The sequence below is a fragment of the Ambystoma mexicanum genome, chromosome 2p (assembly GCF_040938575.1).
Source record: "Ambystoma mexicanum isolate Mex_15411 chromosome 2p, UKY_AmexF1_1, whole genome shotgun sequence".
In the NCBI taxonomy this organism is placed as follows: domain Eukaryota; kingdom Metazoa; phylum Chordata; class Amphibia; order Caudata; family Ambystomatidae; genus Ambystoma; species Ambystoma mexicanum.
Genome location: NC_090923.1, coordinates 327,836,429 through 327,854,977, shown reverse-complemented (window position 1 = coordinate 327,854,977; position 18,549 = coordinate 327,836,429). Strand labels below are relative to the sequence as shown.

The 18,549-nt window shown below is 45.8% G+C and overlaps 1 long non-coding RNA gene across 3 annotated transcripts in view; it reads right to left on the bottom strand.

Moving 5' to 3' along the window:
• Window positions 1-18,549, bottom strand: part of LOC138566413 (uncharacterized) — an 89,742-nt gene that overhangs the window by 47,354 nt on the left and 23,839 nt on the right. For all 3 annotated transcript variants that reach the window (XR_011301930.1, XR_011301932.1, XR_011301931.1), the window contains exon 2: window positions 8,975-9,144. This is a non-coding gene — a long non-coding RNA (uncharacterized lncRNA). The remainder of the gene's footprint in view (window positions 1-8,974; window positions 9,145-18,549) is intronic.

Here is an 18,549-nt window from a genome sequence, read left to right as displayed (position 1 = left end):
TGGCAAATGCAATAATTGTAAAATGTGTAAATATGTAGAGAAGAGAGAAATTGTCAAGTAGGGGCATAACTCCCAAAAAGAATTGGATAATCAAACAGATTCAATTCTATGACAAGACTGGAGGCCAGCATTATGCTTCAACTACTTTTATTACTACTGTTCAGCAGTTTCAACAAACCAATAACAAAAACACTGTATTTCATCTGCATCCATGCTCAGCTATGACCACATCCTGTCCCTTAGCTCCTCCTCTTCTGTTACTGCTCTTCAAGCAGATAAGTATTATTTTCTCTCACCTCACTGTATACTGGTATTAGTATGAATCTTTAGCATTTATCGGAGGTGCAGGGTAGTAACATAAGTAGAAAGCAAATATGCAGTCAGGAAATATAAGCACATGTATGAGCATTCAGATAAGTTACTGCAATTGTGCTGGGTCAGCAACTGAGGCACAGGTTATCTTTACAGAGCACACAGTTTTTTGCCATGGTCGTTTTCATTTCCTAAAAGTGCTGCATAGTCGACATGAGAGGCGAGCTCTGTGGCGCTCCCGCCCTGTGCCGCATAACCGGCACCCCGGGGAGTGCCTGGCATCCACAGAGCCGTCTGTACCCTCGGTAGAGGAAGCGCTGGAGTGCTCCGGCCCCCACCCTCGTGGAGGCGGGGCCGAATCGAGGCTCAGAGCTTCCGCATCGCATTTCTTCAGGAATGCGGAGCTCGTAGGAAGCCGGGCCCGGCGGTGACGGATCCTTGCTATAGCGAGGAGGTAAAAAAGGACTCGTACACATTCCAAATGAGAATGTTGTAAAACCAGTGCGACGCCCACGATCATCAAACTTTGCAGATCCAGAACGGCAACAACACAGGCACGAAAGTTACATGGAGCAGACAGGCTCCTTTGTTCTTTACGAGCAGGGAGGATACAGCCTCTCAGTGGACATAAGGACCCTTCTAAGGGCAGTTCAGAATAATATTGCCCACCACAGGCATAGAATACAAGACTAAGTCTGGTGCAGCCACAAATACTCCAAAAAAAATAATTTTAAGTGAACATTAACACTGGCAAGGGATTATTGAACACAGTGAGTGATACATCCATTTAGCACATCCGACTCGAGAAGTGGGTGAGCTCAGACACCTGTTGCAGGTACCCAGGCACACAGCAGCCTCCCCAGAATGTCAGTATTTGAGTGGAGTGAAGAGGAGCAGTCATTAGACCTAGCTGCCAGCTTCAAGGAGGTGCTGGGAAACTCTGTCGATGATGTGGCTCAAGGAGTGAAACCCCTACAAGAAAGACTGGAGACACTAGAGGCAATGCTAAACCAGCCCAAAGATAGCACCATAAGGACCCAGTGCACGCCCACCAAACCCTCTGAATCAGGGTCTATGGGGAGTACTCAAGCCCGAAAGAGGAAATCCTCCGACGACCCCCAGGGCCCTTTGGAAGGGGGGGTAAAGAAAAGGCCCTGGAGGTTGCCGACGCTTTCGCAAAGCTCAGGGAAGCATACTTGCAGTTCCAGGCAGTGCCAAGCCTAACAACCCCAACTCCAGGGGAAGGAATTAGTGGAGGAGACAACCCGGGCTCGGAAGAGGAGCCAGTAGAAGGTGACCTGTCCTTTCAAGAAGGGGAAGAGGCAGGCGAGGACGATTGGGCCAGGCCCAGCGGGAGTAAGAAAGACACCACTCCAGCACAGAGGCTAGACGTCCTGGGATTTGTCCTAGACACCAGGAAGGCCACGTTAGAGCTTCCAGCGCGAAAGATATGAGACATCAAAAGAGAGATCCGAGGATGTCTGCACAAACAGGTGGTTTCTCTCAGAGTATTGGCGAGGATAGTGGGGCTGTTAGCAGCCTCCATTCCTGCCATATTTCCACAGACTTTACACTATTGTGCGCTACAGAGGCTGAAGACAAGACACTTACAGCAAGGCTTGAGATATCAGCTAGCACCGTTGGATCAAGAATCCGTGAGAGAGCTGGTATGGTGGTTGAAGAATATGGACGCCTGGAATGGGTGGGCCATTTTCGGAGATCAACCTCACCTGATCATTGAGTCAGATGCCAGACGTCTAGGCTGGGGAGCTCGATGCAGGGACCTACAAACAGGTGGAAAATGGAGCGAAGAAGAGCTTTGTCTCCACATAAACTGTCTGGAGCTCTTAGCAGGGTCCTTCACGATCAAGGCTTTCACAAAGGGGAAGATGAAATTGTGCGTGTTGCTGAAGGTGGACACTACATAAACCAACTGGGCGGCACGAAATTCAGGATGCTGGCCGAACTAACAAAGGACTTTTGGCATTTTTGCCTTCAATCGGAAACGTCAGATACAGCGGGGTATCTGCCCAGAGCACTGAACGTAGTAGCGGACTGGGATTCACAATACCTCACAGACTCCAGCGATTGGAAGCTGGACCCAACAGTAGTTCAGATGCTGGATCGGAGGTGGGGTCCACTGCACATAAGACCTCTTTGCATCCCGCTGGAACACACAGACAGCCGATTATTTCAGCTGGAGGATAGAACCGGGTGCTCGAGGAACCGACGCCTTCCTGCAGGAATGGAAGGGCGGGCCGCACTACACTTTTCCCCCCATTCATGTTGCTGAGCAGAGTTCTTACAAAGTGTTGGAGGGAGAGAGCAGAGCTACTGTTAGTTGCACCACTGTGCAAGTCTCAAGTATGGTTTCCAACTCTAATGGAACTAGCGGTGGATCTACCGAGAGTGTTACCAGAAGGAGACCAACTGCTCACGGACCCAGTTGGGTCGTATCATCCTCTGAGAGTGAGAGGGACACTCCCGCTCATCGCATGCAGGATATCAGGAGACGCTGGGCGTTGCCAGGCATTTCGGTGCAAGCTGCAGAGCTTATTGCAGAATCCTGGGCGTCTTCCACTAGAAGGAGCTACGACGCGGCTTGGGACAAATGGGTTAGCTGGTGCAAAAGGGGTGGGGTTCATCCCATTTCAGCATCTGTAGTAGTTTTCCTGAACCTTATAGTGCAATTGTTACAAGACGAAACAGTGTTCCGTACAATAGGAGTACATAGATCGGCAATCTCCGCCGGGCACTTGCCGATCGAAGGCATGCTCGCCGGAGAACACCCGGCAGTAGTCAGGCTCATTCCAGGCACCAGATTTAAAGTTCCCCCAGAGCCTCGGTATAATACAATATGTTAGCAGTCCTCCAGCTATTGGAGGGTTGGCCCTCAGACAGATATTTGTCTCTTAAACAGTTGTCGGATAAGCTGGCGATGCTCCTGTTCCTAATATCTTGTAAGCGCGTGTCAGATGTCAAGGCGCTAGAGATAAGTAGGACGTAATTTGGTCCAGAAAGAGTCACTTTCTCGATAGTAAGAAGAACTAAGACAAGGACCTCTTCAGTACACTATCCGTATTTTCCAAACAGAACTAAGTGGTGTGTAGCCAGCTGCATCAGAGAGTATGAATGCAGGACAGCGGAGAATAGAGCAGCTGGTACCACGCAATTGCTCATAGCCCGTAGGAAACCATTTCAGGCCGTATCTACAGCCACCATTGCTAGATGGGTTAAAGAAATCATGCATGCAGCGAACATTGATTTGGGGAGGTATGGAGCACACTCTGTACGTAAAGCAATGGCATCTAAAGCCTTTCCGTCAGGGATGTCTCTGAGAGGGATTATGCTAGTGGAAGATTGGGCAAGTGATCGTAAGCTAACCGAGGGCCTAGCGGTTGCTGTGTTGGGAAGCTTTGAACAAGCATAATGCTCGCCTCCAGTCTCGTCATAGAATAAAGATTACCCTGCTAACTGCACAGGGAGTATGAGTTCTATTAAAGACTAGGAGGCGAGCATTAAATTCCCGGCCATTAATGCATTGTCATTGATGATGTTTTGTATGATGGTTGCAATACATAGACACCCTGATTCCTCTGCTTTGCATTGTCCCTAGGGGAGGAGCAGAAGAACAATTGACAAGAGAGACTAGCAATGTTAGTCGTTTCAAGTCCAGGAGGATCGACATTCAGTTTGGAGTGGTTTAAGTCTTCGCTCTGTTGGCAGGACATTGTGTGGAGTTTGCGAGTCACAGTTCAGAGCATGTAAAGAAGAGGAGGATCTCAGTGACAGGATGTGGTCATAGCTGAGCATGGATGCAGATGGACTACAGAGACTATGGGGATTATAGTTCTAAAGGAAGAAAAAGTCACTTTGATCATTTTACAGTGTTTTTGTTATTGGTTTGTTGAAACTGCTGAAGATTAGTAATGAAAGAAGTTGAAGCATAATGCTTGCCTCCTAGTCTTTAATAGAATTAATGCTCCCTGCGCAGTTAGCAGGGGTAATCTTTATTCTTTAACAAATAGTGTAGTTTATGCGATTGTCTGTCCATGCAATGTGATGTATATAGGCTCCACTATTTGTCAACTAAAACTTAGAACATTGCAACATTACAGAGCAATTTTTAATCAAGACAGACATTATCCATTGGCTGTACATTTTGCTGAAAAGCATGCAAGGGATGCCAATGGGATCAGGTTCTTTGCATTAGCACATGTCCCTATACATAAAAGGAGTGGTAATTGAGAGCAAAAATTATGGAAATTGGAGTTGAGGCTCATTATCGCTTTCAATGCCAAAAACCCTAATGGACAAAATGCTGGGGAAGAGCTGACTGTGCATCTTTTGAAAGACTGAATCAGATTTCCACTGAGTGACAGCTCTGTATAAATTGTAATCCTAAAAGCTATAACAATTGGACTGTGTACTGTTGGCTAGGATAAAAATGTTGCTGAGATATGCGTTACATACCACTCAGATGGTTAGCCTACACGGGCGGTATTGAGCATTCTGTTCTGTGTATAGCCCATTTGGGTGAATTGTCTCCTATGCATACATTGTGTATGGGTTTGTTAGATGTTGTATAACAGGTCCATTAGAGGCTTAGAATTAGCAGCACTTTTCTGCGCTATGTCACTTTAAAACACAAATCAGACAGCACAATGCGCAGTCACTTTAAAAACAGACAAGTATTCAGTGTCTACAAGTGGAGACAGTGGCGATCGGTTAGATACTATTATATAATGGGTCTTTATGAAACTTCTACTGAGTAGCATTATGATGCACTCTGGTACTTGTATTTCAAACCCAAAGCATGTTTCCACCCAGCCACTAGAATAACAGCCAATTAGTCCATGAGTATAAGCGGTAGCCCACTAGGGAGAAATGGAGATGTTTAAATGAGCCTTGCGATCTAGCAGTTCTCATTCTGAATTTCACTTGGGCGAGAAGTGGAGAGCTTTTCTGTGTTTGCACACAATGTTATACACAGTCACGTGAATACCTTAAAGACACCTAGCAGTTTTTTGTGAGTGCAGCCAGGATCTCGACTCGCAGTCTGCTATTACAGCATGGGTAAACTGTAGCAGGGAAAACGAGAATTGCGTAATATGTATTTACATGGAATGATTTTGATGTTTGCTGCCGTATAATTTTGCTTGGCCTCATTAGGTTGCTGGGTCTAATCCGCAGCCATGCAGGATTCACTGCAATGGTAACCTAAACAAATGGAGGATATTTTATCTAATGGGAAAATAGTTAATATAATAATAAGTAATTAATTGGGAAATTCTGTTACATTAATGTTTTTGTGAATGAAATGTTTAAGAATATTTTAAAAAGTTGAACAATGCATTAAACTACCAGTATAGACTAGACCAAGATGGTCGCCTTGTTTAAACCATATTATATGATGTTTTAAGTGAAAGTCACAGGACCAGAAGACAATGAACCTCCTGTGTTCAGAAATAAAGGGAGTTCGTTAGCTTGAGGCTTTAAGAAAAGCCTGAGGAAGTCCCCGAGTTGGGATGGAATGCGTGGCAAAACAACAGCGGTTGTAAATTCTACAACCAATTCGTAAGTCTGTGCTGACTTTAAATGTTCTACTTGATGTATTTTTATCTAAAATATGTTTCAGCACTGTTATTCTGGGATTGAGTGATTGTGTGTTGTTTGGGCTGTGAATGCAGTGAGTGGCATTGTAGTCACCCATGTGTAACACAGCAGAGTGTGTGTGTGTGTATAATATATATATATATATATATATATTCAATGAAAAAACTTTGTTAAAGCAACGTTATGGTTAAGTTGCGCTACTAAAAACCCATCAAATTCAGTGAAAAAAACTTTGTTAAAGGTTGCAAGTAAAACTGAAAAACCCCTGAAATTCTCCAGTTATGGTAAGCTAAGCAACCATAACTCGCACCACCACCGTGCACTGCTAAGAATAACACCCATGACATCAAGGATGACATCACCGATATGATTGATGACATCACATGTGCATTTCATTTTCATAGCAAGACCCTACAAAGGGTTGTGAATGTAATGTTGGCAAAAAAGTGTCAGGGGTCATCCTCTGGCGTCCCGGTGTAGGAAGGAAAATCCTTTTCCAAGATGGCCACCATGGAAAGGGAAGGCAGGGTTCCATATAGGGCTCCTCTTCGCTTTCCATGGCAGCCTGCAGAAGGCAAAAAGAGAACTCTATGACCATATTACCACAAACACATTTTTCTTCCTTTTCAAATCTATCCCAATTTCGAATAACTTTACCTCAAAGCCAGTCCCAGGTGGACATGGCCACTTTAAACCCATGTTTTGTCCCTCATGGTCATGGCCAGTAGCCAGATTGTCCAGATCATTAGTTTATTCCATGACCCCGACAATCTGGCCACTGCCCATGGCCACAGGCTACACCTCATTCACGAAAGGTACATATCTATTTTTTGTACCTACATTATGACACGTGTCAAAAAATAAAACACGGGCACATTTGCAAAACAATGCTTTTAGGTCCTTCTCATTGCTCCTTACACAAGCTTGCTGGGAATCCACCCATGTTTTATTTTTTCAAAAGTGTTAAATGATGCACATACAATCGTCATATAACTTAGCCCCCACTTGACAAAATCCATTCAGACTTTACGGAAAAATGTATATCTAAATCTATAATGTTTTTGCAAACATTTGTGTAAATTTGTCAAATGGCACCACATTTATAAGCCTTTACAATATTTTGGGACCCCCCCCTCTAATTCTGCCCCCCTTTTGACAAAATCCCACCGAACTTCGCAAAAACATTTAATCTATTTGTATTTTCAGTTTGCTAAATTAAGTGTATATTCGTCAAATGGCACCTTATTTATAAGCCTTTAAATTATTTTGGGACCCCCCTCTAATTTTGCCCCCTCTTAACAGAATCCCACCAAATTTTGCAAACTCATCCGGGATCAGGTCAGGAATATATTTGCAAAATTACATGCAGTTCCATAAGGTGGCGCCAAAGTTATAAGCCATCAAAGAACTGCTTTTCACCAAACCAGTAATGCAGAGGAGTCCGCGAACTTTCACAGGACTGTTCGCGAACATCCGGACTGTTTGCTGACTTTTGTGGTGCAAAACGCCTGTTTTTTTGCTTCTTGCAGCCATATTCCATCCCATCCTCATCACCCCTCACCTCCCCAAAGATTATTTGATAAGTTTGACAAGTGCAATGTTGTGTTTTTTAATATGTTTTTACCGTGATGTCCGCGGACACCAGCCGATGTCCGCGAATTCAAGATGTCGGGCGTTTCCGAAAAGCTGACGCACCTCACGCTTCACGCCAACCAATCAGTGAACACGTTGTGTGTCCGCGGACATGACGCAAGTCAATTAGCCAATCTATGTCCTGTCCGCAGAGCGAACAGGGAAGTGTGCCCGCGGAGCAGACATGGATATCAAAAATTGTTCTTACGTTTTGGTAATTTAAAATAAAACTACTGGACGGATTTACACCAAAATAACAAAAGCACGCTTTCGGGACCAAGCCTCCGCTCCTGCCGCAAATTTGGTGAAAGTCCGTCCAGCGGTTTGGGCTGTAGGAGTGAGCAAAGTTTTTTTCCTCATTAGGTCTATGGGAAAAAAATAAATTTTAACTTTGCCCCTCCTGGACCAAATCTCACCAAACTTTGCAAAATAATTCAGAGTGGGCCATATACTTGTTTTGCAAAGTTTGGTGAGGATTTGTCCAAGGGGAGCAAAGTTGTAAGCCGCCCAAAAAGTGCTCTTCCTATGGGATTAGCAACTTAATCATAACTACACGGCCACTACTGTGGGCCGTGTAAATATGTATGTATCTCAGGGAGTAATGTATTTGGTTCTCATGGTGAAAGAAAATAAATAAAATGTGTTTTGAGAAATGTTTATTTTTATACTTGTATGCTGTTGTTTTTGTTGTTGTTGTGAATTCTATGTACATCTTCCGGGAAAATATGTGTGTGAAAAGTACTGAAACTCTTTTTCTTTCTATCATTAGAGAAATAACCTCCTTCATTTCCACTGTGGTTGCAAGAGGGGAGTCTGGTGAGATCTCCAGGGACCCCGGAAAAGAACGAAGAAAAGGGTGGGCTGTGCCACACCCTCCAACACAAAGAGGGAGGGGAGGCTGGAGTGCCTACTCTCCATAGAAAGAAGAAAGGGGGTGCAAAGCCACACCATCAAACCCAAAGATGGCAGCGGAGGCTGGAGTGCCCACTCCCCAATGGAGGATATTGCACCTAATGAAATCTTACTCTGGCCAGTTCCCCCCCCAAAGAGTCATGGAAATACAGATACAGGGGGGGGGGGGTCATGTGGGGTACATTCAAAGGCCCTAAACTGAAATCCCTTTCACACAGAAAAGCAGGATTTTTCAACACTGACACAAAAACAGCTTTGCGGTTTAAATGCGATAATGTACCACTAATAACAGAAAATGTCACGGCAAAGACATGGTTCGTGTTGACAAGTAATGCATATTATGTTTTGCCTACAGAATACCAGAGACATTTGAAAAGCCACTTTGTTTTCCATGGGAAAAGTTCTGAAGGCTAGAGGCAATCCCTTTTGCTGGCTGTGGGACACTTCACGAATAAATTCCCCACTAGCAGTCTGGATTTTACATCCCCAGCTAATTACAAACCTCTTTAAGGTGTGGAAAACCCAGTGTTCCCCAGACTTGCTGGCTGTGAAGGCAGGACTGCTCCCCTTGCTGGCTCTGCAGGACAAGCTCTCCTTGGTTGGAGCATTACTAAAAAGGTGTGAAGACTGTGGCTACAACTTCAAAACAGGAAACCATCTTCAAAGAGCAAGCTGCAAACACAAAGAGAATAATAATAATAAAAACTCTGGTTACATGCTGACCCAGTGAGACCATATGGCCTGAAGGCAGGAGAATTGCCATGTGTCCCACATGAAGATTTACTATTAATTTAAAAGGACTATTATCAATTAGGACTTTTTCCCCAGCAACCATAAGGCAGCATTTCATCATTTATGTACCATTGTTTAGGTAATTTACAGGCAATATACAATTCATGCGAATACGAGTTAGGGAACTGTAATGGCCATCTAAGATGTGTTTCTGGCTGATCTGAAAATGTTCCAAATGTGAGAGTTGGTGAATGAGTGGAACATATAATTAGGAATCTGGGTAACAAACTACATATTCATTACTGCTTTTTACAGAAATGGCAGAAAATTGCCACATGGCCGTTCAACATGTTGCAGATCTGGTTGTCATCTTGTAGAGGTGGAGCCAAGTACCCCCACCCAAAGCTCCTCCCCCATGCTGCCTATATGTTGGGAGCCAGAGTGTGAGACTCGTTGCGGACCAGTGGAAATACATACACTAAAAAGAATCTAGGATGTAAGGTTGCCATAGAGGAGGCCATACATGCATTCACAACAATATGATGGCCATTTCAATGAATTCCTGGAGGAAGTGTGAAAAGTGAGCAAAAGAGAAGATTGGTAACATCATGAAAAGCAAAGCCGGCGCACCTAGTAAAGAGACAAGAAGCTGAAGACCATAGATATTCTATAGGCTCTTAAGGGGAGGTGCCAAAGATGAGCAACATTTCGGGCTCGAGAAAGAGATGCTCATGCTACAGAAATAATTAAGGCATTGAAGTGGGAGAATGGAAGAACAGGCTCCCGCCCTCCCCCTCTCGCGCTTGGCCTAGAGGATCACGGCCTAGACACCCGCCACGAGAGGAGTTTGCCTACCTACCAGACGACCAAATACCCTGGTACAAGAACATACGGATGTGCCCACCTACCTGCCCAGCAGCCCGCCCTGTCTATGCCGACACCTGCGGCATGGATCAACTCGACTAAAACCTACACGTCGTTAGAGATGCCATGACGACCTAGCCAACGGTTAGCACACCTGTGCAAACATGCACACCGGACACTCCCACACCAATCCACACGAAGAATATACTCAGTGCTATGACGTAGGCGACAGACATACCCACGGACGTGCATCTTTATTATTTTCCACATAGGCTCTCAAAATGCAGAAACGCAAGACGCATAATGAACTTATCTAAAAAGGCTTGCTCACGCTTCTTCTAAGAACCATGTACCATAATGAAGAATATAACGGAGACACGATACTGAGGATAGACCAATATGATACCGTAACCTAAAGCGCTCTGCATCAAACGGTTCCACCTATGCACCAGGCCCAAGTAGGCCGCAAGCAAAAGCTTCCATGAACATTGAATGAGCAAGAGCTCGGTTGCTGACCCTGCAGAATGAGCCCGGCGAAAGCACACCGCCAAGGGCACGATGTTGCAATCTCGCACACCGCAAGCCAACGCCAAGGTCGCACCTGCAAGATAAACCAGGCACACAGTGGGAAAAACAATATTAATTGTGCTGAATTTTGCCTCAAACACGGTCCCACCTCACGTGACAAAGCCAAACCTGACAGGATGCCAAGCCCAGGAGGAAGGAGACGCCTGAATCCCACGTTTCAAGACACAGGCAGATACAATTAAAAGACTCATTGGACATCTGCAGCAGTGGGAGTAGTCGACCTCCCAACATATGAATAAATCCTCACATTGTTTACACCTACCCATAGTAAAACATTGTTGCAAATGACAGGTGCACCGCGAGCTGAGAACAGCGATAGTCTCAGACTGGGGTGCTCGCGAGCGGACCAATCAGAACATGGGGCTCTTATCACTGACGCCATTAACATTGACCAATCCTCAGAGGTCTTCATGTAACAATTTTCATGTATCAAATTGAAGGGACAGCCCAAGTATATCACCTGACTAAATCTCAACCACTAACATCGTTCTCTATATGTATGCTATACTAACCCTACCACTCGAGTAACCAATCCAGAGTGGAAATAGGTTTTTTGCTAAACTTTGTAAGGTGACGCAAGTAGCGCGTCATACTAAGGTAAAAAGGGCCTGCGAGCCCCACGATTGTGTGTGTGTCAGGACGGACGCGTACGATCCTTGACCCATCCCTGCCGTTTTGTCTAATAAACAGCAGAGTCACCTTGCTTCTTGCGTGTGTCTCATACTCTCTCTCTTTTGGGATATACGGGAGGAGTTGGGGCCTCCCTGCCCGGAGGTCTGCGGACGGCCCGGCCGACCCCGGCAGAATTTCCCCCCGACAAGTTGGAGGCACTGCTGAGATCTGTTTAAGATCTGCTTTTTTATTTTTACTTTTTTCCAGGTATTCCCGTTGCGAGGAGGCCCGGCGGCGCGGCCCCCTCTGCCGTTGCCCCCTTCTGAGGACTACAGGACCATCGCGGAATTGCGAGAAGACCGGACAGCGCAATCCGGATATTGGCCTTCGGGAGCCGGTTGAGAAGTATCCCGCCCGCGGTTGGCGAGTGTCCAGACGTGGTCCAGACGAGGGGAGGTGCCGAGCCTCTCTTCGGGGTGCACGCAGTCGAGCGGCCCCGCATCAAGAGAACTTGGTGAGCATGCCACGCACAACAAGCAATGTGAAATTGTGAGGGAGGGGGGAGGAATTAAATACGGGAGGTGGGAGGTGTTGCACAGGTGCGCGGCGAAGGTTTGACAATTTAGTGTAGGTAATGAAATGAATGGTAGCCGAACGAGTGCGAGAGCAGTCGGCTACGTTACGCGAGAAAGGGAGGTGGAGCACGAAAACATCACGTGCGGCCGCTCGTAGACACTGATTGGCCTAGGTCGCGACTACGTGTAAGGGTGTGTGTGTGTGGTTTCCTACGATTTGGCATTTATTGATCAATGAGTAGATGAGGATCCCTATTGTTCGAGCAAGAAACTCGATAGGTAGATGACGTTTCCCTGTAGACGGTAGCTAGTTAGTTGCCCAATACGGAAGATAATTGGCTGGTTAAGCCCTCCTGTCAAGGGGCGTATCACACGCGAGGCGACGCAGCGTGCGCAGTCCGATTATATTATGGATTACCTTGTTCCAGGAGTGACAGGAAGACAGCTGTGAGGATTAACGGGGGTAGATTGCAAGTGTATTTTGGACTTAAAGAATATATGAAGAACTTACCAGTAGTTCGAAGAGATCGGTGACGTCACCAGTAGGGCTTTCATAGGATATCCCGAGCACAAGGCATCTTTCTTTCTGAGAGTGGTGGGGAAGAGAACTGTGGTAAGGGAGTGGAAACGGAGATAAACGGTAATGAGTTGATCGAGGAAAGGCGAAACGGGGGACGTGGCGGCGCACAGAGAACGCCGGCCATGGCAAGTGTAGAAGAAGGAGGAGGAGCAAGTGAAAATAGGACGACTGTATAAGAATGTCACAAGGGGTACGCAGCCGCAGGGGGCTACGTGCGCCTCGGCCGGAGGGGGCCGTAAGGGTGTTGTGTAAAGGAAGAAAGACAGAAGAAAATATACAAATGTAAATACTATATTTTAATAATTTTCCTTAGCGGACTATCGCAAGTCCCCAAACTTACGGGGCCAGGTAAAGATATAAGGCTGTATATTGTAAACTGCTAGTGAGATAACCGCTACCAAATAGGGGAAGGGTAACAAGTGGAGTGCTACTATGTCACACGGGACAGGATCGAGAGGGTGGGGGAACACCCTCACTACAACACATATGTACAACACTGTCACCCCATAGGGAGAAACTGATCAAGTATAGCATAGAATGGACACAGGGGACGGACAACAAAATGATAACACCATGGCCGCCTAATGGTAGCTTCGATCCATATACCCAACATTCACTATTAAACCATTTGCATAATACATACAAAGGGAAGAAGTTGACAAACCACGTGGAGGTGTTTAACTTAAGGAGGATGTTCCAGGGGTCCCGACCAGGACCAAATGGAATGTTCACTGTGGGGGAAATACCGGAAGAAAAAGAGATTAAGGAGGAAGGAGAGAATGGGAAAAAGGGGAGTGAAGACCCAAAGAACACGGGGAACGGACAAGAGGGAGGAGAAAAGAATAATAACTCAAAAGAAAATGAAATAAAAAAGGAACAGAGCAACGATATACCCCTAGCAAAGGTAGTGAAAACAGAGGGAGGGGGGTTGTACCCTTTAAGAGAATTAGGAGAAATAGGAAAGAGGACAGTTAAGGGCGGCTGAGGGGTACTCGAACCCGGCATACAGCCCGCCACCATATGTGGCTCATAAGAAGATGCCAGCAGGGGAGGGGAGGACTGGAGAAGAACAAACTGTGGAAATAGGACATGATGAGTGGGTAGCCGCGCAGATATTATTAAAATTACGAGGTTCATTAACAGGAGAAGAGAAGGAGGTAGTAAGGAAAATAGACGAGGATAATACTAGGGAGAGTGGAATGACAGGGGAAGAGCTGTTACGTCAAAAGGAAGAGATTTTGGAGGAACGACTAGCAGAGTTAAGGGATGAGCAGAATGAACTGATCAAACAGCTCGAGAGGGAGGAAAGAGAGAGCGAGGGAAAGGAAAGAAGGTAAGAACATATTGGAAAAAATAAGGGAACGAACTGAGGAGCAAAGGAAAGAAGCTGACAGGGTAAAAGCAGCAGCAGAAAGGGTATCAAGAGCAGTGCTACGAGAGAGGAAAAGGGAAGAAGAAGAGAAAGAAAAAGAAATGGCAATGTGGAAGAAGAGATTACTATCAGAAACGACTAAGAAATACGAAGAAGGGAGGGTGATAGAGAGTATATTAGAAAGGGAGAGGGTGAGATGGGAAAGGAAGAAAGAGGATGAAAGGATATTGGAAAAGATGAGTAGTGAAGTAATGGAGGAATTAAAAAGGAAAAGGGAGGAAATTGGTAGAGAGATGGAGGAGAGAAATGAAGGGGAAAGAGAAGATAGGAGAAGGGAGAGTGAAGTAAGGGGGGGATGTATATAGAGACACAGAAGTAGCAACAACATCAGCGCAAAGGGGAGCGGTTGATAAAGGAGAAAAGGGAGAACCGGACCTAATAGACTTAAAAACAGTAACAATCAAGGGGAAAAAGACAGAGTGGGGGGTGCCGTTTATGAATGACTTTTGTAGTGAGGAAGAAGAAGGAATGGAGAAGGAAGGAAGAAACAGTGAAAGGGAAAGCCTATACACCACCCGGACCAATACAGACTCACCATGGATCTGTAGGAGAAAGGATGAACTGGAGAGAAGTGAAGAGGAAGAGCAAGGAATAGCGGAAAGACAGACACATGAAGCCACACCGTCACCATCACACCATCTCCCATCCCACCCTACATGCTCAACCACCTCACGCTCATTACGTACAATAAAACTTGCGCCCTTCACAAACGAACTGACACCCTATGCAGGTCGGCTTAGAGACCTCCCTAGATGCAGGCAGGAAGGACGAATACACACGCCCACATTAAATACAGGAAATGATAGAAGAAGGGGAAAAGATGGAGAAGAAAGAGTCACGAGCAGGGGAAATACGGACGAAATTGACGATGTAGGAGAGAGGGAAGAAGTGGAGGGGTGTGAGGACTCGATTTTATGGAACCCAAGGGGTAAAACGAGACACAACTTAATGCCACTTCTGGAGAGGGGAGGGGTTAGACCACAGTATGTCCCTTGGAAGCATACAGACAAAGAGAATATAAAGTGCAGGCTCCCATCATTAAGTGGAGGTGCGGGTAAATGGATATATGAAATGGAAAAACACACCGCAGGACAGAAACTGGCAGTGGGAGATGTAAAGGGCCTTCTAATATCGATATTAGGGGATGCAGCGGATGACATTTGGAAGAGAGCGGGATTCCCTGGGGTAACAATAGCAAACACATCGCATGATGGGGCACCATTCGCAAACTGCAGACATGCACTATGGCAGGCATTGAGGGTACAGTACCCAGACACATCAGACATAGGAGCAATTACCGCACGCAAGATGCGTGAGAACGAAGATCCTGTTGATTATATCCAGGAAATCCAAGAGAAGTGGCGCATGGAAACTAGAGAACAATGGGACAAAACACCAGCAATATTTTATCATATACTAGTACAAGGGCTCCCAGAAGGAGTTCAGAAAAAACTGAAGAAAGTAGTGGGAATGGAAGCAAAAGCATGGCCAGAAATACAACTGACAATAGTGCATCATTGTAGGGCATGGCAAGGAAAAATGAAACAAAAGGAAGAGGACAGGAAAACGGAAGAGGCTAAACTAGTACAGAAAAAACTTACTAAATACACAATGGAAGGGGCACTAATAACTGCACCTACAACAATGACCCAAAGCCCCACACAAGTAGTGGCTGCACAAGATCCCTCCCAAATACCACCCTCACAGACTATAACACAACAGGTGCCGCCACTCCAACCATACACGACCAACATGGGAGGAGGATACTCAATGCCAGGAGCTGGGTATTATAATTACAACAGGGGAAGAGGAGGAATTATGAGAGGGAGAGGATACGGATATAACACACAACAGCAGGTGGGAGTACTTAGAAATTCCTACCCCATCGGGCAACCAGTATACCAGGACAACACAGGAAGCTTTCCATGGCAGAGTAGGGAACCACCGGTGTGTTGGAGTTGTGGATTAGTAGGGCACATGTCACGCACGTGTAGAGTAAGACCAGGTACACCATCATGGAGCGAACAGGGACAACCAAGGCCCACACAGGAACAGCAGGGCATACAGCAACAGCAGACGTTGCAACAGGGAAATGAACAGCAACAACTAATAACACAACAACAGCCACAGACATATTCACTGCCACAACAACAGGTAGCGATAACACAACAACCCCAAGCACAACAAACACAACTGGGTAGGGTGACGGTCCTGGGACACAACCCTTACACAGGAAATGGTCAATCGTTGTACCCTCAATAGGACAGCCCACAGACGGCCTTGGTGTGTCCCATCCTGTCGGTAACACCTAATAGTGCGGAGGAACCACGCATAGAGGTAACGATAGGTGACAAAAAATTATCATTCCTTGTTGACACCGGGGCGACCCGGTCTTGCATAAGGGAAGGTAAATTTAAGATGTCGGGCGAAGCCATGAACACCCAAGGATTCTCTGGGGCTAGAGGGTTGGTTCCTTTTACTGATAACATTCCCTTATCTATAGGAGATTATGACATGTCAGTCCCACTTTTATATTATAGTGCCTCACCAGTAAATATACTGGGGAGAGACATCATGAACAGGTTGAATATGACGATCTCCTTTACGGAGGACGGCATAATTTGCTCTACTCCAGGAATTAACATGCTCACAGCACGACAGATTATGCAAGCATACTGCGGACAGACAGCGATTAGGGCTGAGCCAGTAGATGGCGAACTCTTCCAGTACGGGACAGACATGGCATTTGCATGGATGCCAGGGATAGAGGGAAAGATCTGGAGGAGGCCAGCAGCCTATTTGTTCAGACCAGAAACACCAGTCAACGAACCAGAAGGAAAGGTGGTTCCAGTGGACATTGAGAGCATTATAGCAACAGCTGATTACATTGCTGTACATGCCCAAGACAGAGAAGGAAGAGCATGGAGGGCAGTGATAGCACTAGCAGAAGGATGTAGACTCACCCAGGTGTCAGATGAGGAGCTGTTCTCAGAAGAAAAGGAGGAAGGTGAAATGGTGTTTATGATGAGTGTGGAAATATGGCTAAGAGTGGCGTACAAACAAGTGGCACAGAAAATGGCAATGGCACTTGAGGCACCCACATCCACCCCAGTTCCCTTCTTTGAGGCGGATATGACAAAAGTACCCACATCATTATGGACTACTAGCCCCTATGACGTGGGGTGCATAAAAAGTATAGGGGGGTAAGGATAAAATTGAAAAAAGGTGCAATACTCCCCAGAGTGAAACAGTACCCACTATCAAAAGAGGCAGATGAGGGCATATATGAAACCATAACGGCCCTTATAGATAATGGCATATTGGTCCCATCAGAATCACCATGTAACACGGCTGTATACCCAGTGCGCAAGGCTAGAGGGGGGTCTTGGCGCTTCATACAGGATCTCAGGCCCTTGAACAAAATAGTAGAAGCAGATACCCCATAGCCGCAAACCCGGCCACAATATTGTGTGGCATTCCAGCAGAAGCATCACGATTTACAGTGATCAACCTTAAAAATGCTTTTTTCTCAATACCATTGCACCCAGACTCACAAGATCTGACAAGCTTCACTTACAGAAACACAAAGTGGAAACACACCAGATTGCCACAAGGGTACTGCGAATCACCCTCAATATTCAACAGAGTAATACAGATGGATTTGGGTAACATTGAAGTGGAAAGCACAGTGTTGCAGTATGTCGACGACATAATAATTTGCAGTACAAACGAAAGAACATGCAGAGAGGACTCATTAAAGATGCTGACAATATTGGCTGAAAAAGGTTACAAGGTAGACATGGAAAAGTTCCAGTACTGTCAAGAACAGGTACTTTACATTGGTCAGCTCATATCCCAACATGGAAGAAAGATTGCACCACAAAGAGCACAGGCCATTGCAAAAACGCCAGTGCCACAAACAGTGAGGGAACTGCAGCAGTTCCTGGGTCTGTGCAACTACTGTGGAGCATGGGTATTTGATTACAGCTCATACATAGGACCCCTGCTTGAGGCGTTAAAGGAAGCTAATAAAGGGGAGAAAAAGTTGGGGTGGACAATGGAAATGAAAGAGGCTTTTGATGAACTGAAAGATGCAATATCAACTGCTCCGGTACTGGCAACCCCAGACTATGAGCGACAATTCTTTATATTTTCACATTGCGTCTCAGCAGTAATGAAAGCAGTGTTGGCTCAAAAAACAAGCATGGGCTACAAACCAGTAGCATTTTACAGCGGCCACTTAGATCCTGTGATGTTAGGTTGCGAACAAGGTCTCGCCGCAGCTGCTTTTGCGGTAGAAAAAGCATCAGCAATCACCATGGGGTGCCCAACTACACTGTTTGTGGAACATGCACTATTTGCAATATTGAATAAACCTAAGTCCACCCTAACCACGCAAAGGACATCAGGTTATGAGATCATCTTATCCAGAGCTGAACTATCAATTGTTAGATGTAGCACGGTCAACCCTGCAAGGTTCCTAGCAGAAGTACTTGAGGAAGGAGATTATGCCCACGATTGTACGCAAATAACTGAAATGTACTCATGTACTAGAAAGATTGAAGAAAATGCACTAGAGGGAGGTGAGCTCCTGTTCATTGATGGGTCATCAACTATCGACCAAAGGGATGGTATAAGGAGGACTGGGGCAGCAGTGGTAAAAATGATGGAGGTACCGGTGTGTGTGGCAATGA